The sequence below is a fragment of the Stenella coeruleoalba genome (genome assembly GCF_951394435.1).
Source record: "Stenella coeruleoalba genome assembly, chromosome: X".
Classification (NCBI taxonomy): Eukaryota; Metazoa; Chordata; class Mammalia; order Artiodactyla; family Delphinidae; genus Stenella; species Stenella coeruleoalba.
Window position 1 is genome coordinate 65,166,350 of NC_137152.1, and position 17,810 is coordinate 65,184,159.

Consider the following 17,810-nt stretch of genomic DNA (forward strand, 5'->3'; position numbering starts at 1 on the left):
TTAGGTTGTCTCTTTTCTACCACCTCTCCATTTTACTTGCCATGTTCCAGGCACTTCCCTTTTCTCTATGGAAATGTCTTTTTTGTCTTAGGGTCATCACAAATACTATTTCCTTTGCTGCCTGTAGCAATTTCCTCCTCCTTCATCTGACTAATTCCGATTTATCCCTTAGGTCTCAGCTCAAATGTCACTTCACCAGAGAAGCCTTCCTTCACTACTCCAATCTGAATTATATCTACAATTACATGTTTTCATGTAACTGTGTAATTTTCCTTCATCAAACACAATTAAATAATTCTTTAGATAATAGTTTAATGTCTATCTTGTCTGCCAATCTATATGTTTCTTGATGTTAGGAACTCGGATTTTTATTCATGAGTAAATTCAGATCAACTTGATTGTTCAATTTATTGCACATCACCTTATCTGTGATTACTCCCTTTCATAGGATAATACTGAAATTGTTCATAGTAAGTTTTAGACTCCATTTGTTAGAATTCTCTTAACTCCTCTGAACTCAGCCAGAGCAAGAAGCTACATTGACAGCATAATCTCAGTGCACCTTGGTGATTTGATTCTCTCCACTCATAAAGAAAATAATTTGTACTTTTGCTTTGTAGTTATAATTTTTTTTGCAGTAAAGAGCAGTTCTTATAAAAGTCTTAGCTTTGATATTGATATCTGAAACTTCCACAAACTGTTGCAGGAAAAAAGTTTTCCACAAACATTTTGGAAAAACCTGTTTCTCTTACACCATGTAATGTATATTGAATACTATTTCTGAAGAGCAGCACAGGTAGCTTCATGACAACAATACTCTATTACTGGGAGTTGGGGCAAAGATGGCAGAGTAGAAAGACACTAAGCTCATCTCCTCACATGAAAACACCAAAATAATAACTATCAGTTGAACAACGATCCATGAAAAAGACTGGAAACTACCAGAAAACATCTATAACTAAAGACATAAAGAAGGAACAACATCAAGATGGGTAGAAAGGGTGGAATTGCAATATAGTCACGTTCCAAAACACCAAGTGAAAATACAAAAAAATAATTACACTGCAGATCTTTGGGGGAAGATGACAGAAGAGTAACATGCAGAGATCACCTTCCTCCCCACAGATACACCAGAAATAGATCCACACGTGGAACACCTCCTACAGAACACTTACTGAACGCTGGCAGAACACCTCAGACCTCCCAAAAGGCAAGAAACTCCCCATGTACCTGGGCAGGAAAAAAGAATAAACAGAGACAAAAGAATAGTGATGGGACCTGCACCAGTGGGAGGGAGCCGTGAAGGAGGAAAGGTTTCCACACACTACGAAGCCCCTTCATGGGCACAGACTGTAGGTGGCAAATGGGGGAAGCTTCAGAGCCATGGAGGAGAGCACAGCAACAGGGGTGCGGAGGGAAGAGTGGAGATTCCCTCACAGAGGATCGGTGCTGAACAGCACTCACCAGCCCGAGAGGCTGGTCTGCTCACAAGCTGGGGGGTCAGGGCTGGGAGCTGAGGCTCGGGCTTTGGTCAGAGGGCAGGGAGAGGATTGTGGTTGGCAGCAGGAACACAGCCTGCAGGGGGTTAGTGCACCACAGCTCCCCAGGAGGGAGTCCGGGGAAAAGACTGGACATGCCAAAGAGGCAAGAGACGTTTTCTTCCCTCTTTGTTTCCTGGTGTACAAGGAGAGGGGATTAAGAGCACTGCTTAAAGGAGCTCCAGACATGGGCGCGAGCCACGGCTAACAGCGCACACCTCAGAGACGGGCATGAGACGCTAAGGCTGCTGCTGCTGCCACCAAGAAGCATGTGTGCGAGCACAGGATACTATCCACACAACCCTTCTGGGGATCCTGTGCAGCCCGCCACTGCCAGGGTCCTGGGATCCAGTTACAAATTCCCCAGGAGAACACAGGGTGTACCTCAGGCTGCTGCAATGTCGCGCCGGGCTCTGCTGCCGCAGGTTCACCCCGCATCCGCACACCTCCCTCTCCCGGGCCTGAGTAAGCCAGAGTCCCTGAAATAGCTGCTCCTTTAACCCCGCCTTGTCTGAATGAAGAGCAGACGCCTTCCAGCGACCTACACGCAGAGGCAGGGCCAAATCCAAAGCTGAGCCCCAGTGAGCTGTGAGAACAAAGAAGAGAAAAGGAAATCTCCCCCAGCAGCCTCAGAAGCAGTGATTATAGCTCCACAATCAACTTGATGTACCCTGCAGCTGTGGAATACATGAATAGACAACGAATGATCCCAAATTGAGGAGGTGAATTTTGAGAGCAAGATTTATTATGTTTTCCAGTTTTCCTCTATTTGTGAGTGTTTATGTGTATGCTTCTATGTGAGAATTTGTCCATATAGCTTTGCTTTCACCATTTCTCCTAGGGTTCTATCCGTCCGTTTTTTCTTTTTTTTTTTTTGCTGTTGATTTTTTTTTTAAAAATTTTCTTAATAAAGATTTTTTTCTATTTTAATAACTTTATTTTATTTTCCTACTTTATTTTATCTTCTTTCTTTCATTCATTCTTTCCTTCCTTCCTTCCTTCCTTCCTTCCTTTTCTTTCTTTCTTTCTTTCTTTCTTTCTCTTTCTTTCTTTCTTTCTTTCTTTCTTTCTTTCTTTCTTTCTTTCTTTCTTTCTTTCTTTCTTTCTTTCTTTCTTTCTTTCTACTTTTTCTCCATTTTATTCTAAGCCATGTGTATGAAAGGGCCTTGGTGCTGCAACCAGGAGTCAGTACAGTGACTCTGAGGTGGGAGAGCCAAATTCAGGACACTGGCCCACAAGAGACCTCCCAGCTCCACATAAAATCAAATGTCGAAAATCTTCCAGAGATCTCCATCTCAACACCAGCACCCAGTTTCACTCAACGACCAGCAAGCTACAGTGCTGGACACCCTCTGCCAAACAACAAGCAAGAGAGGAACACAACACCACCCTTTAGAAGAGAGGTTGCCTAAAATAATAATGAGCCCACAGACACCCCAAAACACACCAATATTCATGGACCTGCCTACCACAAAGGCAATATCTAGCAGCACCCACCAGAACACAGGCACTAGTCCCCTCCACCAAGAACCCTACACAACCCACTGAACCAACTTTAGCCACTAGGGACAGACACCAAAAACAATGGGAACTACGAACCTGCAGCCTGCAAAAAGGAGACCCCAAACACAGTAAGATAAGAAAAATGAGAAGACAGAAAAACACACAGCAAATGAAGGAGCAAGATAAAAACACACCAGATGCAAAAAATGAAGAGGAAATAGGTAGTCTCCCTGAGAAAGAATTCAGAATAATGATACTAAAGATGATCCAAAATGTTGGAAATATAATAGACAGAATGCAAGAAACATTTAACAAGGACCTATAAGAACTAAAGAGGAAACTAGCAATGATGAACAGCACAATAAATGAAATTAAAAATATTCTAGAAGAGATCAATAGCAGAATAACTGAGGCAGAAGAACGGATAAGTGACCTGGAAGATAAAATAGTGGAAATAACAACTGCAGAGCAGAATAAAGAAAAAAGAATGAAAAGAACTGAGGAGAGTCTCAGAGACCTCTGGGACATCATTAAACGCACCAACATTTGAATTATAAGGGTTCCAGAAGAAGAAGAGAAAAATAAAGGGACTGAGAAAATATTTGAAGAGATTAGAGTTGAAAACTTCCCTAATATGGGAAAGGAAATAGTTAATCAAGTCCAGGAAGCACAGAGGGTCCCATACGGGAAAAATCCAAGGAGACACATGCCAAGACACATATTAATAAAACTGTCAAAAATTAAATACAAAGGAAACATATTAAAAGCTGCAAGGGAAAAACAACAAATAACACACAAGGAAATCCCCATAAGGTTAACAGCTGATCTTTCGACAGAAACTCTGTAAGCCAGAAGGGACTGGCAGGACATATTTAAAGTGATAAAGGAGAAAAAGCTGCAACCAAGATTACTATAACCAGCAAGGATCTCATTCAGATTTGTTGGAGAAATTAAAACCTTTACAGACAAGCAAAAGCTGAAGAGTTCAGCACCACCAAAGCAGCTTTACATCAAATGCTACAGGAACTTCTCTAGGCAGGAAACATAAGAGAAGGAAAAGCCCTACAATATCAAACCCAAAACAATTAAGAAAATGGGAATAGGAACATACATATTGATAATTACCTTAATTGTAAAAGGATTAAATGCTCCCACCAAAAGACACAGAATGCGGAATTGATAAAAAAGTCCCATATATATGCTCTCTACAAGAGACTCACCTCAGACCTAGAGACACATATAGACTGAAAGTAAGGGGATGAAAAAAGATATTCCATGCAAATGGAAACCAAAAGAAAGCTGGAGTAGCAATTCTCATATCAGACAAAATAGACTTTAAAATAAAGGCTAGGGCTTCCCTGGTGGCGCAGTGATTGAGAGTCCGTCTGCCGATGCAGGGGACACGGGTTCGTGCCCCAGTCTGGGAAGATCCCACATGTCGCGGAGCGGCTGGGCCCGTGAGCCATGGCCGCTGAGCCTGCGCGTCCGGAGCCTGTGCTCCGCAGCGGGGGGGGGGGGGGGGCACAACAGTGAGAGGCCCGCGTACCGCAAAAAAAAAAATAAATAAAAAAAAATAAAGGCTATTAGAAGAGACAAAGAAGAACACTACATTATGATCAAGTGATTGAACCAAGAAAAAGATATAACAATTGTAAATATTTATACACCCAACACAGGAGTACCTCAATACATAAGGAAAATGCTAACAGCCATGAAAGGGAAAATCGACAGTAACACACTCATAATAGGGGACTTTAACACCCCACTTTCACCAATGGACAGATCATCCAAAATGAAATTAAATAAGGGAACACAAGCTTTAAATGATACATTAAACAAGAGGGACTTAATTGATATTCATAGGATATTCCATCCAAAAACAACAGAATACACATTTTTCTCAACTGCTCATGGAACATTCTCCAAGATAGATCATATCTTGGGTCACAAATCAAGCCTTGGCAAATTTAAGAAAATTGAAATAGTATCAAGTATCTTTTCTGACCACAACGTTATGAGACTAGATATCAATTACAGGAAAATATCTGTAAAAAATACAAACACATGGAGGCTAAACAATACACTACTTAATAATAAAGTGATCACTGAAGAAATCAAACAGGAAATCAAAAAAATACCTAGAAACAAATGACAATGGAGACACTACAACCCAAAACTTATGGGATGCAGCAAAAGCAGTTCTAAGAGGGAAGTATGTAGCAATACAAGCCTACCTTAAGAAACAGGAAACATCTCAAGTAAACAAACTAAACTTGCACCCAAATCAATTAGAGAGAGAAGGACAAAAAAAATGCAAAGTTAGCAGAAGGAAAGAAATCATAAAGATTAGATAAAATTAGAAATAAAAGAAAAAGAAATGAAGGAAACAATAGCAAAGATCCAGAAAAATAAAATCTGGCTCTTTGAGAAGATAAACAAAATTGATAAACCATTAGCCAGACCCATCAAGAAAAAAAGGGAGAAGACTCAAATCAATAGAATTAGAAATGCAAAAGGAGAAGTAACAACTGGCACTGCAGAAACACAAAAGATCATGAGAGATTACTACAAGCAACTCTATGCCAATAAAAGGGACAACTTGGGAGAAATGGACAAATTCTTAGAAATGCACAACCTGCCAAGACTGAATCAGGAAGAAATAGAAAATATGATCAGACCAATCACAAGCACTGAAATTGAAAATGTGATTAAAAATCTTCCAACAAACAAAAGCCCAGGACCAGATGGCTTCACAGGAGAATTCTATCAAACATTTAGAGAAGAGCTAACGCCTATCCTTCTCAAACTCTTCCAAAATGTAGCAGAGGGAGGAACACTCCCAAACTCATTCTACGAGGCCACCAACACCTGATACAAAACCAGAAAAGGATGTCACAAAGAAAGAAAACTACAGGCCAATATCACTGATGAAAATAGATGCAGAAATCCTCAACAAAATACTAGCCAACAGAATCCAACAGCACATTAGAAGAATCATACACCATGATCAAGTGGGGTTTATTCCAGGAATGCAAGTATTCTTCAATATATGAAAATCAATTAACGTGATACACCATATTAACAAATTGAAGGAGAAAAACCTTAAGATATTCTCAATAGATGCAGAGAAAGTTTTTGACAGATTCAACACCCATTTATGTTAAAAACCCTGCAGAAAGTAGGCGTAGAGGGAACTTTCTACAACATAATAAAGGCCATATATGACAAACCCACAGCCAACAACACCCTCAATGGTGAAAAACTGAAAGCATTTCCATTAAGATCAGGAACAAGGCAAGGTTACCCACTCTCACCAATATTATTCAACATAGTTTGGAAGTTTTAGCCACAGCAATCAGAGAAGAAAAGGAAATAAAAGGAATCAAAATCGAATAAGAAGTAAAGCTGTCACTGTTTGCAGACGACATGATACTATACAGAGAGAATCCTAAAGATGTTACCAGAAAACTACTAGAGCTAATCAATGAATTAAGTGAAGTATCAAGATACAAAATTAATACAAAATTAATGCACAGAAATCTCTGGCATTTCTATACACTAATGATGAAAATCTGAAAGTGAAATCAAGAAAACACTCCCACTTACCATTGCAACAAAAAGAATAAAATATCTAGGAATAAACCTACCTAAGGAGACAAAAGACCTTTATGTGGAAAATTATAAGACACTGATTAAAGAAATTAAAGATGATAGAAATAGATGAAGAGATATACCATGTTCTTGGATAGGAAGAATCAACATTGTAGAAATGACTCTACTTCCCAAAGCAATCTACAGATTCAATGCAATCCCTATCAAACTACCACTGGCATTTTTACAGAACTAGAACAAAAAAAAAATACAAAATTTGTATGGAAACACAAAAGACCCCGAATAGCCAAAGCAAACTTGAGAACGAAAAATGGAGCTGGAGGAATCAGGCTCCCTGACTTCAGACTATACTACAAAGCTACAGTAATCATGAGAGTATGGTACTGGCACAGAAACAGAAATATAGATCAATGGAACAGGATAGAAAGCCAGGGGTAAACCCACGCACATGTGGTCACCTTATTTTTGATAAAGAATGTACAGTGGAGAAAGGACAACCCCTTCAATAAGTGGTGCTGGGAAAACTGGACAGGTACATGTAAAAGTATGAGATTAGATCACTCCCTAAAACCATACACAAAAATAAGCACAAAATGGATTAAAGACCTAAATGTAAGACCAGAAGTTATCCAACTCTTAGAGGAAAACATAGGCAGAACACTCTATGACATAAATCACAGCAAGATTCTTTGTGACCCACCTCCTAGCGAAATGGAAATAAAAACAGAGATAAACAAATGGGACTAATGAAACTTCAAAGCTTTTGCACAGCAAAGGAAACCATAAACAAGACCAAAATACAACCCTCAGAATGGGAGAAAATATTTGCAAATGAGGCAACTGACAAAGCATTAATCTCCAAAATTTACAAGCAGTTCATGCAGCTCAATAACAAAAAAACAAACAACCCAATCAAAAAATCGGCAGAAGACCTAAATAGACATTTCTCCAAAGAAGATATGCAGCCTGCCAACAAACACATGAAAGAATGCTCAGCATCATTAATCATTAGAGAAATGCAAATCAAATCTACAATGAGATATCATCTCACACCAGTCAGAATGGCCATCATCAAAAAATCTAGAAACAATAAATGCTGGAGAGGGTGTGGAGAAAAGGGAACACTCTTGCACTGCTGGTGGGAATGTGAATTGGTACAGTCACTATGGAGAACCGTATGGTGGTTTTTTAAACAACTACAAATAGAACTACCATATTACCCAGCTATCCCTCTACTGGGCATATACCCTGAGAAATCCATAATTCAAAAATAATCATGTACCAAAATGTTCATTGCAGTTCTATTTACAATAGCCAGGAGAAGGAAACAACCTAAGTGTCCATCATCAGATGAATGGATTAAGAAGATGTGGCACATATATACAATGGAATATTACTCAGCCATATAAAGAAACAAAACTGATCTATTTGTAATGAGGTGGATGGACCTAGAGTTTGTCATACACAGTGAAGTAAGTCAGAAAGAGAAAAACAAACACTGTATGCTAACACATATATATGGAATTTAAGAAAAAAAAGTCATGAAGAACCTAGATGTAAGACAGGAATAAAGACATAGACCTACTAGAGAACGGGCTTGAGGATATGAGGAGGGGGAAGTGTAAGCTGTGACAAAGCAAGAGAGTGTACACTACCAAACATAAAATCGATGGCTGGTGGGATGCAGGTGTGTAGCACAGGGAGATCAGCTCTGTGATTTTTGACCACCTGTAGGGGTGGGATAGGGAGGGTGGGAGGGAGGGTGACCCAAGAGGGAAGAGATATGGGAAAATATTTATATGTTTAACTGATTCACTTTGTTATAAAGCAGAGGCTAACACACCATTGTAGAACAATTATACTCCAATAAAGATGTAAAAACAATAAAAATAATTAAAAAATAATAATTACATTGCAGAGCTTCTCCAATAGGAATGAGACCTCCAAGCCCCACATCAGGCTCCCCAGTATGGTGGTCTTGAACTAGTAAGATGAGCCCCCAGAGCATTTGGCTTTGTAGACTAGTGGGGCTTAATTTTGTGAGCCCCACAGGATTTGGGGGAATAGAGTCTTCACTCTTAAAGGGTGCACACAAAATTTCACATGTATTGGGACCCAGATCAAAAGTAGGAATCTGATTGGAGCCTGGTCCAGACCTACCTGCTGGTCTTGGATTTTCCTGGAGTGGCAGTGGGTGGCTGCTGCTCACCCTGGGGACATAGACACTAGTGGCATACAGTCTTGGGAGCTTTCTACCACAGGGATGCTGGTGTTGGTGGCTGCCATTTTGGAATCCTCTATCTAGCTCTTTTTCACTAAGACCTAGCCTTACCCAACAGACTGTAGGTGCCAGTGCTGGTATGCCTCAGGACATGGAACTAACTGTGTGGGGACACAGCCCCATCCATCATCAGACAAGTTGCCTAAAGACCTCTTGAACCCACAGCTGTCTCTTGACATACCTTTAGACATGGCCCTGCACAACAGAGGGCATAGGACACAGATCCACCCATCAGTGGGCAGGCACCAGCTCCAGAATCCCCTGGGACTCCACCCTACCCTCCAGAAAGCTTTGTCTAGCCTCTGGATCAGCCTTACCCAACAGGGAGCAGACAAAAGACACAAGAAAACCACTTTCTTACTGTCTGTGGATACAGCCTGACTATAGAAGACCAGACCCTGCCCTGAGACCAACTGGACCCTGGTCCTGCCCATTAGCAGGCCAAAACAAGCTTCAAGATACCCTGAACCCTATACCCAAATATGTCAGGAATCAGCCTCCTCATCAGCAACCTGAAACCAGCTATGTAATGTCTGAGCCCTGCAGCCAGACTCTAGGACCTGGCTTTGCCTGACTGTAGTGCAGGGCTAACCCCAGGACCTGGATTCACCCACCAATGGTGGGAGAGAGCTCCAGAGTCTCCACAACCCTGACTCCACTGACCAGTGAGCCAGTGTAAGCCCCAGGACACCCTGGCCTTTCTCAGTCAGCCACATTGTGACCCAGTACCACCAAATAGTAGCTGCAAATCCCACACAAGGCAGGGCCTGGCAACCAACCAGACCATTGGCCTCCAAGCCAACCAGACTGCCCACATAGTCAGCAAACCATAACAGAAGGACACAAGTGACCTTATTACAGAGAACCCCTCTAATGATGCCCACTCTCACCACTTTTATTCATAATAGTTTTGTAAGTCCTAGCCACAGCAATCAGAGAAGAAAAAGAAATCCAAATTGGAAATGAAGAAATAAAACCATCATTGTTTGCAGATGACATGATACTATACATAGAAAATCCTAAGGAAATCACCAGAAATCTATTAGAACCATCAATGAATTCAGTAGTTTCAGGATACAAAATTAATATAAAGAAATACGTTGCATCTCTATACACTAAGAATGAACAGAAAGAGAAATTAAGGAAACAATTACATTTACCATTGCATAAAAAATAATAAATACCTAGGTATAAACCTACTAAGGAGTTAAAAGAACCATACTTGTAAAACTAGAAGACAACAGTGAAAGAAATAGAAGACAACACAAACAGATGGAAAGATATATCATGTTTTTGGATTGGAAGAATTAATATTGTGAAAATGACCATATAACCCAAGGCAATTTAAAAATTCAACGCAATCCCTATCAAAATACCAATGGCATTTTTTTTTTTACAGAACTAGAACAAATAATCTTAAAATTTGTGCTGAACCACAAAAGACCCCAAATAGCCAAAACAATCTTGAGAAGGAAAAACAGAGCTGGAGGAATCACACACCTTGATTTTAGGTTATACTACAAAGCTAAAGTAATCAAAGTACGTTACTGGCACAAAAACAGACATATAGATGAGTGGAACAGAATAATGAACCCAGAAATAAACCCATGCACTTATGGTCAATTAATCTATGACTAAAAAGCAAGAATATACAATGGAAAAAAAAGATATTCTCTTTAATAAGTGGTGCTGGGAACAAGGGACAGATACATGTAAAAGAATGAAGTTAGAATATTCTCTAACACCATATACAAAAATAAACTCTAAATTGTTTAAAAACCTAAATGTAAGACCAGAAACCATGAAGCTCCTAGTAGAAAAAAATAGACAAAACTTTATTTGACATAGATTACAGCAATATCTTCTGGTTCAGTCTCCTAAAGCAAAATAAATTAAAGCAAAAATAAACAAATGGGACCTAATTAAACTTAAAAGTTTTGCACCATGAAGGAAACCATCGATGGAACGAAAAAACAATTTACAGAATGGGAGAAAGTATTTGCAAATGATATGACGAATAATGGATTAATATCAAAAAATATACAAAGCTCATACAACTCAACATAAAAAAAAGAATTTAAAAATGGGCAGAAGACCTGAATAGACATTTCTCCAAAGTAGACATACAGATGGCGAATAGGCATATTAAAAGATGCTCAACATCACTAATCATCAGGGAAATGCAAATCAAAACCACAATGAGATATCACCTCACACCTATTAGAAAGGCTATTACCAAAAAGACAAGAAGTAACATGTTGGTGAGGATGTGGAGAAAAGTGAACCCATGTACACAGTTGTTGGGAATGTGAATTAATGTAGCCACTGTTGAAAACATTATGGAGGTTTCTCATAAACTAAAAATAGAAATACCATATGACCCAGCAATTCCACTCCTGCATATATATCTGAAAAAATCCACTAATTCGAAAAGATACATGCACTCCAATGTTCATAGCAGAACTGTTTACAATTGCCAAGATATGGAAGCATCCTAAGTGTCCATCAGCAGATGAATGGATAAAGAAGATGTAGTATAGATACACAATGGAATACTACTCTGCCATAAAAATAATGAAATTTTGCCATTTGAAGCAACATGGATGGACTTGGAGGGTATTATTCCAAGTGAAATAACTCAGACAGAAAGACAAATACTGTATGATAAAATTTATATGTGGAGGGCTTCCCTGGTGGCACAGTGGTTGAGAGTCCACCTGCCGATGCAGGGGACATGGGTTTGTGCCCCGGTTCGGGAAGATCCCACATGCCGCAGAGCGGCTAGGCCCGTGAGCCATGGCCGCTGAGCCTGCGCGTCCAGAGCCTGTGCTCCGCAATGGGAGAGGCCACAACAGTGAGAGGCCCACTTACCGCAAAAAAAAAAAAAAAAAACAACTTATACGTGGAATCTAAAAAATACAACAAACTGCAGGATATATCAAAAAAGAAACAGACTCACAGATATGGAGAACAAACTACTGGTTACCAGTGGGGAGAGGGAAGGGAGGAAAGGCAATATAGAAGAAGGAGATTAGGAGGTACAAACTATTATGTATAAAATAAGCTACTAGGGTATATTTTATGACACAGGGAATATAAACAATATTTTATAGTAATTATAAGTGACGTATAACCTTTCAAAATTATGAATCACTATACTGTATACTTGTAACATATAATACTGTACATCTACTATACTTCAATAAAAGTCTACCTCTGAACAATTTAAACTTTCACCTGTCCCAGGCATTTAGATGTTTAAATACTCTAGTTTAGAGCTTCTCAAACTAACTCTGTTGAAGAATCATTTTTATTTTTAATACCCAATCTGTGATAAAAGTATAATTTTATTAAATAGAATAAAATGTTACTGAAAATGTGAAATTAAAAAAGCAAATATATATAAAATTCAAACCCACTGGTCACATTTGAATGTTGCAGCAATGTCGTTTCTATAAATATTTCTAAATGCTTTTTCTTTATTTCTATCTTTATCTTGCCATTGATCATTTCAAAAACCAGTTTCAGTCCTCAGACACTTAATGAGTAACATTGATAGAATGCAATGATCAGTGCTTCTCAAATTTGTGTGCATGTGAGATACCTGGGGATCTTGTTATACAGGTTCTAATAGTTCTAGAATTGGGTCTGAGATTTGGCAGTTCTAGCAAGTTACCAGGTGGAATCTATAGAGCTAGTTTGTAAACCACTATTCAGCCATAAATCATTAGGCAATAAGTTCCTTGTGGGAAATGATTGTGTATACTAATTTCTATATCCTCAGTATCCATCACGATACCAGCCACAGAGGAGGTGTTTAAGAAATGTTTGTTTCATAAAGAAGTGATCCACTAGATTTTCCACTTCCATGTATCCATCGACTTTTTTTATTTAAAAAAATATATATCCTTAACCATTTGATTATGAGAGTAGGAAGGGGGGAAGATTCTTTTTTCAAATATCCAGTCTATTGTAAAGGTATGCTTTTGTAAAATACATTAAAATGAATTGCTAGAAAAATAACATTAAAAAATAAATGATACATGAAATTAAAGTCCATATTTGGATGTTGCAAAGATGTCCAATTCCATTCTATCACTTACTCTAAATTTATGGAGATGTCTCAAGAAATGGATCGGTTGAATCTACATGGTCCACTGCCACACTGATTCTACAACATTAATGAGGATGGTGTTTCTTATAATAGGTAAAGGATTCATTGTTTTCAGTGTTCTTTTAATTCAAGTACCACTTTGAATAGATGTTGCTGGAATTTTCTATCTTATTTGTGGCTTTTTTTTTCTTTCACTGAGCTGAACACGTTAACTGGTTTAACTTGTGAAGCTAGTTATACATGCAGAATAGAATGAGTAGGATGGGGTCTGAGCAACTAGGCAGCAAAGCTCCATAAAAGCTTCTCTGGGTATTGTCTTAATAATTTCAATAAGACATTATCTTTTAGGCATGGCATTTTACCAAGTTTGTGACTCATACAACTGTCATCAAATTTTTCTCTGTTTTATATCTACTTTAGCTTGGCAAATTGTGACATAGTTGTTCTGGCAAAAGAAATTTCAAAAAGCTTATAAAAGGACTTGGAGTCTTCTCCAGCTTCAAATAATTCTGTCAAAATCTGATTTGATGTGTGCCACACAAATGAAACTGCTCTTTGAATTATAACAAATGGCTTTTAAAATTAGGTGGGAGAAGGTTTGTATTCAACTGGTCATGTAAGAACTCATCAGTGATTTAAATGACAATGTTTGTTGCTTGCATACTTGCTGGAGGTGTTCTTTAAAAATATCCATGTGTCCTTGATGCCATGGGACTCCTATATACAGCTTTCCTTTTGGAGCCTGTGCATTTTTGCTTATCAGGACACTACGGAAACCAACAAAAGACCTAGAGGATCCAGAGTGTCAACAAAAAAAAAGGAGCTTTAGACTTCCTTAGCGGACCATCAGGGATTTGCCTATTGGTATCTGAATCAATCAATATCACTTTTGATCCTTGTGACATTTATGCTATTGTTGTATATCTCTTTTCTGTAAATTCATCACTCAAGTGTCCAATTCTTTCTTTATCACTTTATTTTTGGTAAATGTTAACTACTTTAGGGAATGTTAGGTATAGTAGTAAGGTAGTCATAGAAATTATAATGATGTGTATGTCCTTTTCAGATTATTTCAAATCTGCCTACCCCCAAGTAGATGTAAGATCCAGGAAGGCAGGGATCTTGCCTTTTTTGGTTATTGCTGCAATTTCAGCATCTAGAACAGTGTCTGGCTCATAGAGGATGCTTAATAAGTATTTGTTGAATAAAAGTTCAATTATTATTTCAAGCACTACACTCAAAAATATAGACACAATTAATTGATATCTATAACTGTATCTCAAGATAAATAGACAGAAATAGAAAAAAAAATCATGTAGCCTGTCTTTTTAATCTTGCTGAACTTAAAGAACATTAAAAAAATAAAGAGAAGCTAGTCAACACATGCTTTTAAAAACATGTTCACTTACATCTAATATGTTACCTTTCTTACTAATCTTTAATAAGTCACTCATAGCTTAATCTAACTCTGGTTTAGCCACATATTACATTACAATACACTTTTCCCCAACCCATTCTGAGGATTATCTTAGAGCCAAATCTTTCCTGTCGCTGGTGGTACACGTCTAAAACTTATCTCAGGTCTATTTGGGAAGAAGGGCCCTCCACTACCAGTAGTGGGTTACTTAGAACAAATTACTTTCAGAATTCTCTGTTTCATAGCATTAACTGAAGTAGACCTTAATATTACAATGGGAAAATGAAAGGCACCAAAAGTACCTGTGACATATTTTATTCCCACTTACATCCCCACTGCTAATCACAAAGACATTTTCTATCTATTCTTCTCTCAAAAAAGATCACTATCTTCTCCCTTCTCAAAGCAATCTCTACTTGCAATTAGTTAATAGTGGTTAGCAATATCCTGGCAGCTTATAATTTCTACTGTTTGTCATGGATGCACACTGCTTTCTAAAATGATATTTATTGCCATAGAACAATCCACCTTGAACAGAAATCTGAAATATCAGTGACCTTACTGCTTTCCTTCCTTCCTCACTTTGCAACAGCCACAGTAACCTCATTGCTGTCCCCTAGAACATCCCAGGAACATTCAGGTCTTCCTTTCGTAAAATGGGAGATAAAACATGGTCACCTATGCCAAGAATTTTAAAATGTAGCCATGAGGCCATTAAAGAAGTGAACCTTACACATATCTTCACCAGGTGGAACCATGAACTTTTGAACTAGGCCAAACCACAAATATTCCAAGGACTCTGCAAGAACACCTGCAGCTTGTCATGGTAAGGGACTTTTACCTCCCTTTAGTGGTAGCCTTAGCACTTAATCATGTTTAGCCAAGACTAGCTTCAATTAAAATTCTTTGTAATGCAAATTTCCCTTCTTTGTCTTTAAAACCCCTGACTTTTTTTTTAACATCTTCATTGGAGTATAATTGCTTTACACTGGTGTGTGTTTCTGCATTATAACAACGTGAATCAGCTATACATATACATATATCCCCATATCTCCTCCCTCTTGTATCTGCCTCACACCCTCTCTATCTAACCCGTCTAGGTGGTCATGAAGCACCGAGATGGTCTCCCTGTGCAAAGTGGCTGCTTCCAACTAGCTATCTATTTTACATTTGATAGTATATAAATGTCTATGTCACTCTCTCCCGTCATCCCAGCTTACCCTTACCCGTCCCCTTGTCCTTAAGTCCATTTTCTACATCTACATCTTTATTCCTGTCCTGCTTCAAGGTTCTTCAGAATCTTTTTTTTTAGATTCCATATATATGTGTTAGCATATCGTATTTGTTTTTCTCTTTCTGACTTACTTCACTCTGTATGACAGACTCTAGGTCCATCCACCTCACTGCAAATAACTCAATTTTGTTTCTTTTTATCATTGAGCAATATTCTATTGTATATATGTGCCACACCTTCTTTATCCATTCATCTGTTCATGGACACTTAGGTTACTTCCATATCCTGGCTATTGTAAATAGAGCCACACTGAACATTGTGGCACATGACTCTTTTTGAATTATGGTTTTCTCAGGGTGTATGACCAGTAGTGAGATTGCTGGGTTGTATGGTAGTTCTATTTTTAGTTTTTTAAGGAACCTCCATATTGTTTTCCATAGTGGCTGTATCAATTCTCATTCCCACCAGCAGTGCAAGAGGGTTCCCTTTTCTCCACACCCTCTCCAGAATTTATTGTTTCTAGATTTTTTTGAAGATGGCCATTCTGACTGGTGTGAGGTGATACCTCATTGTAGTTTTGATTTGCATTTCTCTAATGATTAGTGATGTTGAATATCGTTTCTTGTGTTTGTTGGCAATCTGTATATTGTCTTTGGAGAAATGTCTATTTAGGTCTTCTGCCCATTTTTGGATTGGGTTGTTTGTTTTTTTGATATTGAGCTGTATGAACTTCCTGTATATATTGGAGATTAATCCTTTGTCAGTTGCTTCATTTGAAAATATTTTCTTTCATTCTGAGGGTTGTCTTTTCATCTTGTTTATGGTTTCCTTTGCTGTGCAAAAGCTTTTAAGTTTCCTTAGGTGCAATTTTGTTTATTTTTGTTTTTACTTCCATTTCTCTAGGAGGTAAGTCAAAAAGTATCTTGTTGTGATTTATGTCATAAAGTGTTCTGCCTACGTTTTCCTCTAAGAGTTTGATAGTGTCTGGACTTACATTTAAGTCTTTAATCCATTTTGAGTTTATTTTTGTATATGGTGTTTGGGAGTGTTCTAATTTCATTCTTTTACATGTAGATGTCCAGTTTTCCCAGCACCACTATTGAAGAGGCTGTCTTTCCTCCATTGTATATTCTTGCCTTCTTTATCAAAGTTAAGGTGACCATATGTGTGTGGGTTTATCTCTGGGCTTTCTATCCTGTTCCAGTGATCTATATTTCTATTTTTGTGCCACTACCATACTGTCTTGATTGCTGTAGCTTTGTAGTGTATTCTGAAATCAGGGAGCCTGATTCCTCTAGCTCAGGTTTTCTTTCTCAAGATCACTTTGGCTATTTGAGGTCTTTTGTGTTTCCATACAAATTGTGATTTTTTTGTTGTTGTTGCTGTTCTAGTTCTGTGAAAAGTGCCATTGGTAGTTTGATAAGGATTGCATTGAATCTGTAGATGGCTTTGGGTAGTATATTCATTTTCACAATGTTGATCCTTCCAATCCAAGAACATGGTATATCTCTCAATCCAAGAACATGGTATATCTCTCCATCTGTTTTTATCATCTGTAATTTCTTTCATCAGTGTCTTATAGTTTTCTGAATACAGGTCTTTTGTCTCCTCAGGTAGGTTCTCCTAGGTATTTTATTATCTCTTTTTGCAATGGTAAATGGGAGTGTTTCCTTGATTTCTCTTTCAGATTTTTCATCATTAGTGTATTGGAATGCAAGAGATTTCTGTGCATTAATTTTAAATCTTGTTAATTTACCAAATTCATTGATTAGCTCTACTAGTTTTCTGGTAGCATCTTTAGGATTCTCTATATATAGTATCATGTCATCTGCAAACAGTCGCTGTTTTACTTCTTCTTTTCCAATTTGGATTCCTTTTATTTCTTTTTCTTCTCTGATTGCTGTGGCTAAAACTTCCAAAACTATGTTGAATAATAGTGGTGAGGGTGGGCAACCTTGTTTTGTTCCTGGTCTTAGTGGAAATGGTTTCAGTTTTTTACCACTGAGGATGATGTTAGCTGTTTGTTTGTCATATATGGCCTTTACTACATTGAGTTAAGTTCCCTCTATGCCTACTTTCTGGAGGGTTTTTTTTTAATCATAAATGGTTGT